This window comes from Colias eurytheme, chromosome 24 (assembly GCF_061535395.1).
Source record: "Colias eurytheme isolate Ceu_HAF_F1 chromosome 24, ilColEury1 Martin Lab GWU primary, whole genome shotgun sequence".
Taxonomy (NCBI): domain Eukaryota; kingdom Metazoa; phylum Arthropoda; class Insecta; order Lepidoptera; family Pieridae; genus Colias; species Colias eurytheme.
Window position 1 is genome coordinate 4,468,566 of NC_143003.1, and position 18,796 is coordinate 4,487,361.

The following is an 18,796-nucleotide window of genomic DNA, read 5'->3' on the forward strand; positions in this document are numbered from 1 at the left end:
TACAAGCTTAGGACTAGGAGTCATAGAACAAAACAAGATTCAACCAAGAGAATAAGTCATGAAGAAAAATGTTACCCTTCCAATTTGTTCTTAGCAAATATTTCTTGCAACGTTTTTACATAGACATCCATCTTTTAAATTTCCTACCTCATATTAACCGTTTTGACAATCTAGCCAAGAATCTTTTCTGTTTTTGTTACCAGAATTTAATAATTATTTCATTTATAATAAGAATCACATTTGATAGACTAGTATTTGATAAGTTTTACATATAGATTATATTATTTTCGGTGCTTGAGAAGTAACGGCGAGGTTTGAAAGTTGCAGAGTGCGCGTCTATTGTGCATACACCGATAACCCCTACCCTAACAGAAAGGCGCATGTAACACTATAACACGTTCTACCCCTATCTAACGAGATCGACGAATTTAATACAAACGAGTGTTAATTATTAAATCCGGTCAGATTTTATTTAATTTCTCTTTGGTTTTTAGAACTTCAGAAGTATTTATTTTTTCGTCGTAACCTTTTAAGTATCTTAAATCGACCTGAAAATGTATACTTAGATTAGTTTTGGAAGGAAATCATACAATTTTGATCCAATCATTGATAGTTTGGAGATTTCTGTAATGAAATATAATGGACGTTCCATGGAAAGGAAAACATGGGTTGTATTGACTAAGTTTAATTTTCAGCGTATTTTTTTCCTCAGAGCAGTACGTTAGAGTCTAAATTAGTATTCAAATTTCACAGATAAAAAACACTCGTTTGCATAAAAAATCATCGAGTACTATCAGAGCTGGAACAGAATTCTAATAGTGTAAAAGGCGTAGTATATTTATTTACAAAACCCAGCCTTAAGATCCTCCTACAAGCACCAGTTCTAAGTCGAAAATAAACGAAATACACTTAACTAATGATATGTTTAGTTCATCTCAGTCTTCATACTACTACTAGAGTTAGTCCTAAGCTAACGGATTTCACAATCCCATAAGAAAAGGACGCGATTTTTTCAAAAAAGAACTCACCGAAAAGCATCTCCGAAACAATAGTACATCCAATATAATCTCTAGAAAAATATTTAGGTATAATTGCATCAGCAACGAGTTCATTAAAAGTATATATTGTAATACTCACAGCTTTTACGATATGTTTCGTTTCCTTAACGTTATATACATCTATATCTCTTACGTCTATATAATTTGTGATATGTGTTCGTGCTTTATCTAAAGCGAGTGCATCGTGCGAGATATCTCCATAATTCACAACGACTACGTCACTAATATCAATAAATTCATCGTAACATTTCAAAATAGATAAAAAATCTTTTATAATATAACTCTTTGAGAAAGGAACGACTTGTGAAGAGTTTCGTTCCGATTTACTAATCCTAGAGTCGTGTAAATTCGAGAAACAATTGACGATATTTTTGAAAAGGTTAGTGAGGGTAAAATTAAAATGATAGATGATAGTGATGAAGATAATAAAGATATATAATATTTTATTTGGGGTGATGTGAGAGACATTGGAGCTGGGGGGTGTGGGGTAAACGACGTCAACTTCGGCGATTTTGAAAATGGAGAGGAGCAAGTGGGAGGAGATGTCCTCGTGCTGGGAGTTGATACGCGATTTCACGATCTTCAGTACATCGATGCATGCCTCCTGAGAACATTGAAAATATTTTTCTAAGATTGGTTCTATTTTGATTATTTTTAATGCTAAACCAACTAGCAAATTTACGTACTTTGTAGAATGTAGAAATTTTAAAAAGGGAATTTAATTAAAATACCAATTCGATCACGACATTCATAAAGATTAATAGACTGACAAATAAAATACAGATTCAGTTTTGTTACCTTTTCCTTGTCCAAGAGATCGTCCCCAGCTTCTTTAAGTATTTCTTGCTCTTTGGGAGGGATGCTGGCTGATATGATCACATTTTCATTGCTAATGTTGAACAGGGTTAACGTGCAGTTTGTCTGAAAATTGATATGAAGCAGGGTTATTAAATTGATGAAATAAATTAACATAGTTCTCGAAAACGTTATTTGTAAATTAAGAAAATTTAAGATGGAATATCGAGCCCTTTTGAGAGGTATGTGTGATTTATATGTTATTTCCAATCTTTTGATTATATTTGATTACATTGCCAGATCTGTGCACTCAATCGGGATCAAAAGTACTTCTTAGTTAAAATTTCATATATCTAATCCATTTATTTTAAATTTGTTATTCTTACAGTATTAAATTGTCCAACAATCCAAAAATGTAACGTTCTCTGGTACAGATTATAAGTATTTCTAACAAAACAAATGCAAAATAAAGTTTCCAATCATTCATAAAAATAACTTAAGTCATCTAAATTGCTACTAAACTAAACTATCCAATACCTGATCGCGTGTAAGATGGTGCATGTAGTGCTGCAGCAGGCGCACGGCGTCCTCCGCGCCGAGCCCGGTGTGCGGCCGCAGCAGCGCCTCGTCCACCGCGCTGAACCCCAGCAGCAGGTACACGCCCTCCGGGAGGCGGTACTCGCCTGCAAGTGTGTGTAAGGACTTATTGAAAGTAGCTCTAGCTACTTACCTAATCCAATAAGTGGTTGACATTATGAAAGTATGTCTATGCGTAGATTTGCTCGAGCATTTCATTAAGGCGCCCTTGTTCAAAATGTATGTTTCTAAATCATGGTTTTTGGATAGAAATCATCATATTTAAAATCCTAAAAAAATATATAGCACAGATAAACGTTTGATCTAGTGACTTTTTTGGATAAAAACACAATATTAAACATTTAACTCGATCAAAAAAAAATCAGAAGTAACATCGATTTTGAAAGCATAATCAGTTTTATGAGAATTAGGGGAACGCTATGTTTATGAAAATTTTACATTTCATTTACTAATCAGGTTTTACAGGGAAATTTTTGGATAGATTTATAATTTAGCCCTTATTTTTTTCTATATAAAATATAATACGTAAAATGCGACTCGCGCGCACCACGTCAGTGCCGCCAGAGTCCAGCCGGACGTCATCGAAGCAAATCTACGATATGACCACAGCATCTATTTTGATGGTTCCAATATTTTAAGAATTTTTATTCATTCCTAAATCGTTTATATTGCCTCGGTTTTTGTTTTATGTTAATTACATTCAATACAGCAATTATATTGAAACTTATACAATATGAAAAGTCTAAAATCGTTTTTGTAATTAATTGACTACTTGCATTTCAACAATAAAAAAATTGTATCTCTCTATTAACACGTTCACTGCGGCATGTCCAGTATCGGGCCATCAGCGACTACACCACAGTGCGGCGCCCAAAATCGCAGTTTTCAGCGTGGTGCGGCGAGGTTTTTTAGATGTTAATCAATGACTAGAAAAGAGACAAATATATTTTTGTGATCACAGTTTGAAGTAGGACTCAATTTCGTTTAAAAATCGTATGGCAAAATATTGGACCAACGCATAGAAAAGAAACCGTTTCTTTTGTGTGCGGCATGTCAAATATTTTGCCATGGACAAGCACCTCATGCCGCACTGTACTGCGAGCGCGCCGCGTGTCAGTCTCGCATAGTGATGCACCAGGACCGAAGCACTTTTCTTTTGAGTTTTTTTAAATGACAATGATACCTTAAAGGCTTTAGTTTTTTTACTTTCTTTTATTTCGTATCATAAATGCAAAAATGTGATGACAGTTGTGAAAATAATATAAAACATTAAAACAAAAGTTACTGAACAAATTAAAACAAAAGTTACTGAACAATTTCCTGATAGTACTCTATCAAGTACCTTGTTTTATATGTTTTTTTTTTTGTATCGACGATCTCGTTATCTGTTAACAAACAGACTGAAATATACAAAATTGATTTATATCGATATCGATGTTTTATTTTACAGTGTTTCCCATCGCTATTACTGTAAACATGCCGTATCAACGCAGTGCGGGATGGCAAATAATTTTTCACAAAATCAGGGGTTTACATTTTCCCTCATATCTTTTAAACTATTCGGTCAAACTAAAAGCTATTCATGCGGTATATGCTAGACTATATATACTATTATCTGAAAAAAAATTTTTTGAAATATCTTGAAATTTCATGAAATTATTAACCTTCAAAGTCAGAAGGTGGGATGTGATAAAAATGGCTCATGACGCACAGTGGTGAACTTGCCGATGTGAAGTATGGAAGACATGCCGCAACAACGGTAAGTTTGGCATTTTAGGTGCCGCAGTGAACGTGTTAATAAAAACAACTCTTCAGTGTTGAAATTATATTTTTGGTTTTATGGCATTTAAATGCTTTATAAATATAAATTTATAAAGAATAGAAAAAATTCGATCACGAGGCGGGACTCGAACCCGCATCCTTCGCGCCATTCCGGGGCGCGGATGCCTAACCAACTCAACCACTCGTGACCCGCCAGAGCAATCGAATTTATTCTATTCTTTCAGACACATAAAACTGAAAGAATAGAATAAATTCGATTGCTCTGGCGGGTCACGAGTGGCTGAGTTGGTTAGGCATCCGCCCCGGAATGGCGCGAAGGATGCGGGTTCGAGTCCCGCCTCGTGATCGAATTTTTTCTATTCTTTATAAATTTATAAACTCTTCAGTGTTTATTTGCAGGGCTTCTTATATTTCACTACATAAACGTATAGTGCACTCACCCGGGTTAGGCCGCATGCAGATAAAAGACCCGGAGTAGCAGTAGCAGCGGCCGCGGTACGCCTGGTAGGCGGGCGCGGCGTGCGAGTAGTGCGCCAGGCGGCTGGAGCACGGCGCGCGCGGCACGCACGCCACCTTGCACGACACCTGCAGCGACGCCTCGCACACGCACAGGTCCGTGCACTCCGCGAGCTCCGCTGAGCGGTATAGCTGAGGATCGAATGATCACTACATAGTATAAAACAAAGTCGCTTTCTCTGTCCCTATGTCCCTATGTATGCTTTAATCTTTAAAACTACGCAACGTATTTTGATGCAGTTTTTTTAATAGATAGAGTGATTCAAGAGGAAGGTAGGTATATAATTTATTATGTTTTAGACAAATCGGGCGAAGCCGCGGGCGGAAAGCTAGTATGAGTATATAGCAGAAATAAGAATGGACCTAAAACTGATCCCTGTGGAACACCAATGCTAGAATGTGCACCGTAAAATCATTATTTATTAAAAACAATGGTTTGCTTTCCATTCTGGAGGTATGGAACAATGAGTTTCTGAACTAGACCTTTAATTCTATAGTAACTGATTTAACAGAAAATGTTGTAACAGAGAATGTGTATTTTTTAGGTATGTGATATCAGATATGTCACCAAAAACAACTTAATGGAAAGTGCCTAGATAATTATATTTGTTTAATGAACGAAATTGAGTGACATTTTCTAGTTCTGTAATCATTGATAGCAAAGTATATAATTTTATTTATTTATTTATTTAGAAATAAGTTACCCATGCCCTAGACGCTAGAGAATACTTAGATACAATTTTTACTTTTCTTTCAAAAATATAATTCACAAAATGCAAATTTACAGGTAATCAAGTGCTTGTTAAAATTTATTATTTGAAAAAACTTACCCGTCTAGTTTCTCCCATCCTGATAATCTGTTCCTTATCATCGCTCTCCGGTTTCTTCACAACGCAGTACTTCGCAGGCTCCAAAGTGGTTGGTTTCGGCGTGGTCGTTGTCGTGGTCGTGGTCGTCGTTGTAGTGCTCGTGGACGTGGACGTCGTCTCCGTGGTCGTGACTATCACTGGCTCAGAGATTTGTGCAATCTCATTGGGACCCACTGTTTGCTCGGACATAGTAGTTATGGGGCTTAGCTCTTCGCGAGTTTCCTGGAAAATAACAATAATTATCAATGAAATGGTTTTAACGGCTTAAAAATCAATATATATTCGTATATATCCTGAATATGGGTTGGGTTTTTAAGCTGTCAAGTCAGTGAAGACGCGTATCGCCCTTTGTTTTTAGTCAAGAGGTTCCGTTCTTTGTCTTCGTGGCTCTTTTGTCTCAATTTAATCAATCAATTTCGTCCCCTTTGTTTTTATCAAGGCAGCTCGGTGAATACTGCACAAAATAAAAAAGGTCCTGTCTTTTCCTGGTTTTTAGAACATGCCCGTTTAAATTAATTTTGTAAAATTATAATTATTGGAGATACATTTAATAAGACGTGATTGAACACACGCAATAAATACTTTAATTGCAGTAATATTTATACAACAAAATATTACCTTAACTTATTAATCAATTTATGTTTAAATTACTATAATATTCGGATAACGCAGATTAATGTGATAATTAATTATTAACGTAATAATAACTCAGCATTAAATATTTATTATCTCCGAACCTCCCATTTTTCCATTTAGATTTTAGGCCACAATTCTAATAATTTCCATTGAAATCTTCTATCATTAAATGGAAGTTTCAAGACTGCCTACTTTAATGATATATTTTCGCTTATCTTACCTGACTTACCTAGAATATTTTTATATATTAACTGGCGAACCACCTTCTTAGTCAAACCTGGGGTCAAAAACAGTGTATTGTGTTTAGTAGATTATCTAAAATGGTATATTCTCTCACCTGTCGAACCTCCGCCTTCGGCAAGTCCAACGTCACATGCTGTGTGGTGTGTCTATGGTGGGTGGTGGTGCGGTGATGGGTCGCGGGTTCGGGCGCCACGGTGATGTAACGAATGCCGTTGTCGAAGGGAGTGGTGGTGAGCAGCGGCCCGTAGGTCTTCACGTGGTAGTCGCTTTGGGATTCCACTGAAAATTTTGATATTGTGATAAAATAAACTTGAAATGTATGAATGTATAGATAGATTGTCTAAACCTAACTACAGAAAACGAACGACTTGAGAAGGTGTGTAATTCAATATATTTATGGTTAGTTAATATGGATTTCCCTAAATGAAACTTGAGGAAACTTATTAAGCTATTTGCTTGTCCTTGAATCTTATTATAGTGATTACTTGAAATTAAAGTAGCTACGGTATGATTAACTGGGCTCATTAACACCTAATCATCGGTAGTAATTGGATTTACGATTGCTTTAGGACACTCGAGGATATATCTTATAACTCCATCTAAAAGCTCGCCTTTTAATTACCAGTATCCCTGCAACTGTATCCTATGAATATCCATCAAATTTATCTTTTACTAGCGGTCCGCCCCGGCTTCGCCCGCGGTACCTACATGTTTAAACTATCCTATCTCTCAAGTTGGATCGAACTGCACATGGTGTGTGAATTTTATTATAATCGGTTAAGTTGTTTCGGAGTCCATTGAGGACAAACATTGTGACACGAGATTTATATATATTAAGACTAAACATCTTTTACTAAACAGCTTACTACTCTATCTCTTATCAAAAGAAAATCGATATTACATTCCACTTGAATCATCTGCTACATCACTTTTCCTCTCCCTACAAAAAATAATACTAACACCAAATGAACTAACATTAGCTAACTCACCAACACAAGGATTCAGCCACAACAGCCTCTGCCAGCCGAGACAGTCATACAGTTGTGCAAAGTCCGTTCCCCGGCACGCACACGCAGCCCGTAGCTGCGTCCCCAGCACGGCCACCACAGCTGCACGGCACGCAGCCGGCGAGCCCGCGCAGCCTTGCGTCACTGCGTCCACCGCGCACCATTGCTCGTAGTTCTCTAGGCGGATTCTAGGGACGAAAATTTTTGGTTTATACGATTTCTAGAACTTTCTACAAAATAAATTTAATTTCTAGAAGTTTGGCAATTAGTAAATCAGACTAGTTCAAATGATGCAACAGAAGCATAGAACTACATTCGTAAATTATATAATTATTATATTTGGCTGGGAAAAATATAGCCTATTTCATAGATTTCGTTCTCAAAATCATACTGCATCAATGAGCCATATTAAACTCAAAAATTTTCTTTGACTTTCAAGATCATCATAGAGTAAAATACACCTATTGTTTCCATTTAAACAGAGAGCATTATCAAATGAAATTTCAAACACGAATTTTACTATACAAGCAACTTGTTATAAATGACACAGATTGTATATTGAACATAAATAATTTCCAGATTCATGTTCATTACGAAGCATGTTTAATGATATCAACATCAAAATTAAATTAATCGAAATAATACAATTTTAAGTACAATTGAAACCAAAATTATGCACCGTGTATTTGAAGTAAAAGAAGTACGAATTTTAGAAGGAAATAATAAAAGAAAGTGTATTCGTAAAGCGGGCTTGACCTTTTTCCTGTTTTTGGTATTTCAGGTGCTCACAATTTTCATGTTAACGTTTCTAAATATAATACGAAATAAGCACGAATGTTTATGAAAGGTTTGAAAATATACGTAATTACAAAAATTGTGTTTATTATTGTGTTTATAAAAATTAAAGTACACACAAAACAAGTTATGTTAGGGTTCAGGAACATGAAAACACAAGCCAGTCTAACTAAATCAATAAGCGTACATGTATAAAACACTATAATATGTATTTCTAAAAATATCATCGTTTCCTTTAAACTAGTTCTTATGGTTTAAAGAAATATCTATATATATAATTATAGACCTCAGTATTAAAAGGAGTTTGAAGCGATTCCCTTAAGATCTCTTAGTTATGAATCGGCAATTTGGGTGTAGCTGAGAAAATCCAGACAAATGTCGAAATAATGCCTTATCGCCAACCTTTTATCCTCACTTAAGTCTGAACAGGCTTTTCACGTCTTTTCTACTTATGTTTACAACTTTTGTTTATTTAAAGACTGTAGTTTTTTGTTTGAGAACTTTTGCAATCTCATCGCAAAGAATTTAAGCCCTTTTATGTAGTTTGTGAACAGACTTCATTGTTATAAGAAAGTGTGGTTGGGTATTTTTCCGTAATAGGTTTAAGTCATGAATAGACTAAATATGTAAAATATAATTATTTTTATGTATTATAAAAACGTATTATTATTAAACATATTATATAGTATTCATAGGTCTGCAACGTAACTTTATTTTTCGAAAAATATACTATGACTTATAACAGTTAGCTATCATACATAAAATTCATTCTAATAAAAAGTTAATTTATTATCCAAAGGTCTTTTCTTTGAATAAAAAATAACTACTGCAATATCAAGTTCAACAAATGTTTTATATAGGGAATAATCCATACTAATATTATAAATGCGAAAGTAACTCTGTCTGTCTGTCTGTTACTCAATCACGCCTGAACTACTGAACCAATTTGCATGAAATTTGGTATAGACATATTTTGATACCCGAGAAAGGACAAAGGATAGGTTTTATCCCGGAAATCCTACGGGAACGGGTTTTTCTTTAAAAACGCGGGCGAAGCCGCGGGCGGAAAGCTAGTACAGAATAATAAGACAAATAAATTCAAGCTAAACCAACTGACATTTGATTCCTCGCCCACGCTTGCTATAATATCAAATTATATTCATACAAATTTTACAACAAAATGTTAAACTGTGTAGAAATTGAGTAGGCATTTGAAATAATATTTCCTCAACCTACGTACTGTGTAGGCAGCTCTATACTTACAATAACTGATTTATAATTCATTTGAACTTTGCCAATTATTCGAATATCATTGTACTGTTTAAATTTAGAGGAAAAATATATTTTATAATATTTCTCTGTGGAATATTTGGATCGATAATTCCCGACGTTCACTTTATTTCGTACATAAGCGAAAGACTGAGACTGTTTTAAAATGTGTGCAGTATAGATTTATTTTCACGTGTTAATTGTTTTAAATCATGATCCAAGTGGTTACTTAAATAAGTTCGTACTTACTTCGAAACATCAATTTAAAAAGAGACGATATTTCTCATTCGAAAAAGAAGTAAAATATGTCTGGTGAATATAGCGCATTTATAAAAGTCCAGCCATTAAAATTCCTAAACGGTTCTCGTAATCCGCTAAAGGACTATTAGATTTATTCATAAGCAAATTGTGAAAAGCGACCCTAATGCAATATCGAATTGCCTTAAAAACGTATTCACAAATTCAGCATCTGCAAAGTTGACTATTTTTAGTTTGCTGTATCGATGAGTTAGGGATGGGAAAACGTTTCGGTATCAGAAAATCACTGTGAAAATTATATACTTCAAGTATGTACGAAATTTGTTTTAATATCTTTTTTATCTTAATATATGTATATAAATCTCGTGTCACAATGTTTGTCCTCAATGGACTCCTAAACCACTTAACCGATTATAATAAAATTCGCACACCATGTGCAGTTCGATCCAACTTGAGAGATAGGATAGTTTAAACATGTAGGTACCACGGGCGAAGCCGGGGCGGACCACTAGTATATTATAAGAACGTTGAAATAAATAATATTAAATGACGTGTGTTATAATCCAATCTCCAATGCCTTCCACACTTCGTTATATTTTGTAATACCTACATGTTGGTTCAAGTTTTATGTTGGCTCTATCTCCTGATCAAAATTCTTCACAATTGTTTGAACGGTAGGTATAGACTTGAAAAAGTACCCCAATATCTTTATTTTAAATCACAGTATTATTCTGACTTTGTTGAAACAGGATATCTAACACCATACATTGAAACATATCGTTATTTAGTATACAACTTTAATTACATTCGTGTCTATACGCACTATGTAAAACATTCCTGCTTATATCTGTCATGTCTATTTGCATTTTAAAGCTACTAGGGCGTTGAATCCATTTTCGCTGCATTATTTAATTATATACTAATTAATACATCAATAAATAATTATATATATTAGTCACCTATTCCTTTATTTTCCTATTCCTATTATAAGAATAGGTATTCTTTTTTAGAAAATTATAGAAAATTGAACCACAACGATGAATTCTTGACAAAAGAGTATAAATATCAATAGAATTTGAAGTAAAAATAGCGCTATCAGGCACTCCGTTACCAAGAAATAACAGTTACTCGTAACAACTTGTGATATATCACAGTGACGTTCCAACTCTACAGTGATGCCGTTCCATGTCCTTTCTATTCAATTTGGGGGCGTTCTCGCATCAATCGAATGGGTTAACATGTCTATTGGATATAGCTTTCAGAATATATCCTATTACCGTGGTGATTGCATTGCTGTCACGCTGTTTTCTAGCAAATGAAATGTGCCAATATTGGACGCTTTGCCGGCATACAAACGGTAATTAGCCGGGTTCAGGAATTATTTTATCGGAGGATTTGTAGTTTTTGATTAACGAATAGTATCGGTATAAAAGTTTCTAAGGCGTATTGATATTTCTTGTAATTGGCTACGCTACATCGTTTATTGAATAGAACGACTCGTTCTGAGTAAATGCTACGTGTGTAAAGAAATAAAATCTTCCTGTAGAAAACTGCACTTGCAAGCGCGGATCCAGGGGGGGGGTCACGGGGTCATGACCCCCCCCTGGGCTAGGTCCACGACTTAAGCGGACCACTAAATTAATATTAACTTTTTTAAATTAACAAATTAATACTGTTCAACATGATGTTTTTATTGAATTTTGAGACATAAAAGTAATATAGAACAATGAAATCAATTACAACGGTAACGGAAGAGAATATAACAAAAATTATAGAAAAAGTTTATTAGGGTCGACCTGTGGTCGTAATTTAAGGACAAAAAACAGGTATTTCGATTTTTGAAAAAATCTATAACTGCGGAATAAAGTGTAATGGTAAAGTATGTAATTAAAATTTTTTTCTACAACTTTTGCTGTTACACTTTTCACACAAAACCTCAAATATCGAAATATCCCAGTTCATGAATAAGACATAAAATAGCAAAATTTTTTTTAAATGAACAATAGAAAATACAGTCTAATTATTATAACCAAAAATCGGCCAAATGCGCGTCGGATTCGCGCACCGAGGACTCCGAGCAAACATATTTTTTCATTATATTGTATCTTACAATTTTGTTTAAAGGATTTTTTCTTTATCTGTGCTTGTAAGTGCTTAAGTCGTTGCTTGTAACCAAATTTCAAGACTGTGTTCACGGGAAGTACCTTGTAGGTTTTGATTGATGATTCCCTTGCAAGTAGTTGCGAATTACAGAATATGCGGCTCTAATTGCTTTTTCTTCAGATTGCGTTGACATAGAATTTGAATTAAATAACAGATTTAAGTTATTATAGACCTGAGTTCTGATGTGAATATCAATTAAATACATGTAGACGTTCATGAGTAAAGGGATAAAAAAAACTGCATCGAAATTCGTTGCGTAGTTTTAAAGATTTAATCATACATAGGGACATAGGCACAGAGACAACGACTTTGTTTACTAATTGCGAAAAGCATGAATTTTTCCTTAGATTATAATATAAAAAAATATTTTTAAATTTTTTTAACTTAGGTACAACCCTGTTACTCATGAACGCTGTATTAACTGACATGTATTAACTTGATATTCATACCAAAAACTCAAGTCTATAATACCTTTACGCTATAATAAAATCAAACTTCTATGTCAACGAATCAGAAGATACAGCCGTAAATGCCGAAAAATTTCGCAAATTTCGACATTCGCAAGGGAATCAAAACTCAAAACCTACAGGGTACTTTCCGTAAACTCAGAATCGTGAAATTCGGTACAAAGCAAAATCTTATAGTACATTTACAGGAATAATTGCAAAAAATATATATTTTTCAAGTTTGTCTGCCTGTCAAGACCCTTTTTCTCAGGAACGCGTGGAGGTATCAATCTGAAATTCATAGCGAATACTCAAATCTATGGTTCCTTCAGAAGCGTAGCTTGCCTTGGCGGGGCCCTGTATAAAAATTTGTTTGGGGGCCCTTAGGAAGGGTAAAGATTTCTCACAAAAGCGCACGTTGGGGGCCCCCTTGGCGCGGGGGCCCCGTATAATTGATACGGCAGATACGGCGGTAGCTACGCCCCTGGGTTCCTTAAAGCTGTGAAAAAATCAAACTTATAAGCCAACGCAATCAAAAGATACAGCCGTTTATGTTGTAAATTATCGCAAATTTCGACATTATCGCAAGGGAATCAAAATCTATAGGTATTGTGCTACTTGTGTCAGCACAGATGGAGGAAAAATTGCTAAAACATACATTTCATGCTTATCAACATTCGCAAGTGTTGCCAGGAATCAAAACCTACAGGGTACTTCCCGTGAACACAGAATCTTGATATTTAATCTTTATTTAATAGAAACTTACGTCTTATAGCACAGATAAAGGAAAAATTGCAAAAAGCATAAATTTAATATTAAAACATATAAAAATGTTTGTTCGGAACTCTTGGTTCGCGAATCCGACTCGCACTTGACCAATTTTTTTTTAAATCTACGTATCAATTAAATTACCAAAATATAGCTTTTGAAAATTGCCCAATTGCTGGATCCGCCCTTGTGCACTTGTGGATATTAATATCAATTGTGATAATCAGATTTTTAGTATTAAAACAATTTATAAAATTGGTTGTATAGTTTTTAAGTTGATAGACAGCAAACAAATCTATCTTCTGTAGCACTATAAATATTAATGTTACTTATATATTGTTCAATATGTTAGTTTTATATATGGTAACTAGCTTATGCCCTTTGCCAGCATGGTCAACTAAATTTTCATTGTACACACTTTCATAACCTTTATCATCGGATTTTGTCCAGTAGTTCGAGCTATGCGTTGATAGAACAGTCAATCATCTTTTCTTTTTATACATTGTTATATTTACCTGCACTCCGGATCCTCTCGGCAGGTATGCGCCAAAGTATGACAAGCTGGTAGCGGTGAACCGACGGGAGGACGCTGGGCACACGACGGGTGGAGTCTCTCTTGTGCGTTCATACATGAATCCTCCTTGTTATCCGTTTTCCTGGTTAAAGTAAGAAATATTTATTGGTAACTAGTTGTGCTGCGTGATGTCGCGGACCAAAAGCTGTTTCTATACGTTATGTGTTATTCTGAATTATCGTATATTAATGTAAAGTTTATCCAAATCCGTCCCCACAAACTTTCGCATTTTTAATATTATCAGTATATAATAGATAAGATGTCCATTAACCCCTCGTATGTTGAACCACCGGCTCCCGGCGGTGTCACATTTTAGCCGTGTATGTTGAACAACCGGGGGCCGGTGAGGGTTCGAGTGTTTTGTTTTTACTATAAACAACGTCATTGTATATCAACCTATCCTTTCTAACACATTACAAATGCTTAAAGAAGAAACAGGCCGGCTAGTGACGCCAAAACTTGCGCAGCGCTAGTGAAAAAAATTTAAACTAGCGTCATTCAAAACTCCGTCATCGCACGTGGTGACTACGTATTTTTGTTTTGGTGAAAACTTGTACTAATCTTAAAGTGATTCGCTGAATATTAAAAGCAACGATGGATGGGTTATTAAATATTGATTATTTATACTAATTATATAATAGTTCTGTTAATTTTCACTAAAAATCGGTCTGTAACTATCAGCATGTGCAAGGTCGAACGCGTGATAGCGATTTTATTATCGTTATATTTCAGCCAGAAATGGATAAAAAGGCAAGTTGATGTTAAATCTAAAACGTAAAACTACTTAGTTTTGATATATTTCATAGGGTAGCATTATATTTGTTTCAAAAACATGAAAATATGTAGTGAAATACGATACTACGTTGTATCCACCGGGAGCCGGTGCGTCAACAGATTGCGTATTTTTAGGATGCTACCTAAGTATGGATATGCCTCAGGAATATTTTTGTATGCATTAAAATTTTAATTTATTGCTGACTGCGACATTACCGAAATATGACCAGAATAGATGTTTTGAATGTATGATAGTAAAAAACAAACACATCTAATAAGAGTCATACCTTGAAAATATTATGTTTTACGAAAAGTCGTATCCATACTTTTATAGCCTCCAGGTACCAAAATGAAAAATTTTTTGCTACTTTTAACAACTTATATCTTGAAATATTTCCTAGAACTATACTGTTTTGTTGATTTGTTTTGATGCTTGAATCTATCTAAATCTTAGAAAATGTCTTAAAGTTCCGTTAGTTGCAATATTTTTTCCAAAAACTATGTTTTTAAATGTACGTAATTTTTGACCCAAATTTTTGAGCCATTTTTGTTTAACTCCTACTCAAGATATATATAATATAGTGCTGCGATGCTTTCGTAATACATAGTTTATAAGCTTAAGTTTCTAATAAACAAAACATCGTGTCCATATCGGCATGCGTCATTTAAAATAAGGTTGAAATACGATACCCACTTTTGATGACTCGTTCAAGTGGCGGTTTTTTGTGACGATATTAAGATCGTGTGTTGTGTAAAAAATTTGTATGGTGGCACTTGAATTTTGTGTTTTATTTTAAACCTAATGTGATAAGTTGTAAATAAAATGTCTTAATTACTTCCAAATGTTGTTTTAATTCAAATTATAACCGAAACTTATCTAAATATCACAGTACCCTATGTTGAAAGTTCTATGTTAGCTTTGATTGAGTATTTATATAGAAATGGTTGAAAGTGAATAAAGATTATTCAATTGACAATAAGATTTATAACTTGAATTAACTTGATTCGTACTAGATACGGAGAAAATCGAGTTACAGTAAAAGTCTATCTCAAAATTTCGCTGTCTGTTGACCAACCGGCTCCCGGTTGCGCCGAAAGGGAAAATCCGGAAAATGTCATTACACATAAGAGGGGTTAAGATGTACAAACAAATAATCTACAAAGTGAGTGACTATTATAATACGGTATTAATTATTATTTAATAATGGAGATTTTTATTACAAACCATTATCGAGATTTGTATAACAGAAACTATTTATGAGTATCGAGAATTTGGTACTAGCATAATGGTATTCCTGAAAGTATCAAGTTTTCGTACTTGCAAAGAAATATAATAAGTTTTATTACTATTTAAACTGTATAATATATTGAGAATTATTTATACTATTTATTCATGTAACAGCTTCTTGAAACTTGTTCGATAAATTCTAAGAGCTGAGCTTTTGCAAATCGCATAATATATTAGTTCAAGAAATTACTGTGCGAAAATAATTTCTCAAAATATGATATTTAATAAAAATCTTTATTGGCATAGTAATATTATAGGTATACTAGCTGCTCCCCGCGGTTTCACCCCCGTGGCTCCGCTCCTGTTGGTCGTAGCGTGATGATATGTAGCCTATAACCTTCCTCGATAAATGAGCTTTCTAACACCGAAAGAATTTTTTAAATCGGACCAGTAGTTCCCGAGATTAGCGCGTTCAAACAAACAAACAAACAAACAAACAAACAATCAATCAAACAAACAAACTCTTCAGCTTTATAATATTAGTATGTATAGATATAACCTGAACCTCCTGAACTAATTAAATACTGTGTCTTGGATGCTTCGCCCTAAAAGTATAGATATTAATATGAAATGTGTTATATACATACTACATGAAAAGAGGGGTTGCTCAGTACAGTACTTCGCTTTAAGGGTATATAAATTGTTTTCTTTGCCCTAATACATTAGTTTAATGGATCTCAAATTAAGAATCTCGCTTCCACTGCACGAGCTTTCCCAGAATCCCAATATAAGTTCTTAGTAACAGAAGGTAAGAAGTTTTGTTTTAATTGGTTCCGAAGTTGTTAAGTAAATCACGGGCTTAGTACACAGTGTACAGTTTTAATGTTTGATGTCCAGTAGGGGAGAGATTTTATCCGACTGTACGAAAGAAGAATGTTTTTTTATGTATATGTGGATTTTAAACTTGATTAATCATGTAGAGCTTTCTTATAAGTCGTTAGTTTTAATTTTTTACATTTAAAATAGTTAATTTAATAATATCTTTTATCCAACTTCATTTTTTCGAAGAGCTACAAATCATATCAAGTGTAGCTTAGACTTATTTTTCTCTATACGTGAGAATTTAATTTAAAATTATCAACAAATTAACATCAAATCTATACCATTTCCGCATAATTCATACTTAGTATACTTACTTGCACAAACAAAACGCGATTTCCGTGTTCCAATGAACGCCAGGCTTCCTATAAAAGTTCCGCAGAGCCGCCATGCACCCCTCACGGTCGCAGTCCGTCGCATGGCACTTTTGCAGCACCGGCGTCAGGGACCCCACACATTCACTGTCCTTGATGCAAGTGTCCAGCGCCACGTGGCACGTCGACTGCAGCGCCGCCTTGTCGTCACCTGCTTTACCGTTTTCCTTCCCAATCCTCTCTGTAGGTGTATGTTATATTATGTTAGCATGCGCCCCTCTTGTGCGAAACGTGCAGGTCGTCTAATATTAGTATATACGTTTCTATCGCTTTGACGCCTCGAACGTTCGACCTATTGCTAACCGAATTTAAACTAAGTTGAATTTGTCAGTGTGAATAATAAAATATCTCGTCTGTGTGCTGTGCCATATACATGTTGATATTATAGGAATAAATAAATATACTGGTAAAATAAATATCACATAAAACGTGTCATGAAAATAATATGTAAATATTAAACCAAAAATATAACTTAAAAATGGATAAATAATGTAATATAATAAAATAGTGTTAAAGTGGTAATAATACATTACTACATGCGTAAATAGGAAATACTTATAAAATAATTAAATAATTTGTGAAATCATGGAACTCGTGTACAGTATGAGTTGATCATGATAAATTTATATTACGTGAGAAAAACTTTTTGATTGCAAGCAAAACTCGATATACCATGCTAATATTGTGTATAACTGTAAAAATATAATTTTATCCGAATCTTATTCCGTAACTTACCACCTAAATATAAACTTTAAAGTCAAGTAAAAAAGTAGTTAAATCGACACACAAAATTGGTCTCGCATAAATCTGAATCGCAAAGCTTCGCGAAGATGTGTCAAAGCTGTCTAAACCGCTTTTAAATCTCCTCTTGCTTGTATGAATTAAGAAAGCAAGGTTAATGTAAGCTCTAGATGCTTATTCATTACTTTCACTACGCAAAGCTTTACTTTTTTATCTACCGGTAAAAACCCTCCTTAAATCTACGGGACTAAACTCTCTATCTCTTGGTTAGGGGCTAAAGTGGATGGTAATGACATGAGTCCTGGTAGTGCCTGAAACAAATCCGTGTTTGATGACGGTGTTCTTCTACCTGTACAGATCCGAAGCTAAACGTGTCATTACGATATCTATGGTTAAATATTTGGTTAGTGTACCTGATATTTATCGTAACACTTTAATCTTAATCGTCGACTAATCTCTTTAAGACTAGTCTAGTTTCTAGAGATTAGTGAACGTAATAATACATACGGTTTTCATCGATATATCCCGGTCCGTAGACGGTCTTGGTCGCGTAAAGCGGGTCTTCGCTCCCCCCGGGCTCATGGTTCCAGCGGTGGTAATGATGGCCGTGGGGTTTGTAGTGCGGGCTCGCATAGCGATGGACGTGACTCATTATTTTGTCCGGGGCGATTAGGTTGCCGTCCTGCGTTATCGACATACCGCCAATCCATGACGTCACGCCTGTCGTGTTCCGATTTGCATTTCGTCCGTCCGACATCAGCTTTACTGGAATTGAATCCGTATCGCTTAGCTGAGGCAAGCGACGACCGGGCCGTAGCGCGAACGGACTCTAATTACTAAGGCGATCGCGCAGGGCCGGTCTCACATACATACATAACCCTACTAAATAAAAAACGACAAACAAACAACGATATCCAAAAACGTATGATACAAAGGACAAAAATTAAAAACCACGTACGTTAATTTTGGATACTGATTATTTATTCTTAGCAAAGCTCTTTACGACGTTATAGAACTGTCGTTA

The 18,796-nt window shown here is 34.8% G+C and overlaps 1 pseudogene across 1 annotated transcript; it reads right to left on the bottom strand.

The window, feature by feature from the left end:
• Positions 1–769: 769 nt before the first annotated feature.
• LOC149897949 (uncharacterized) lies at positions 770–18,537 on the bottom strand (annotated as a pseudogene). Its single transcript, XR_016458132.1, has 10 exons — positions 18,280–18,537; positions 16,975–17,212; positions 13,718–13,858; positions 7,486–7,691; positions 6,591–6,775; positions 5,579–5,839; positions 4,673–4,880; positions 2,391–2,536; positions 1,857–1,979; positions 770–1,662 (listed from the first exon to the last, which is right to left on the bottom strand). The product of XR_016458132.1 is annotated as an uncharacterized LOC149897949 (transcript).
• Positions 18,538–18,796: the final 259 nt, after the last annotated feature.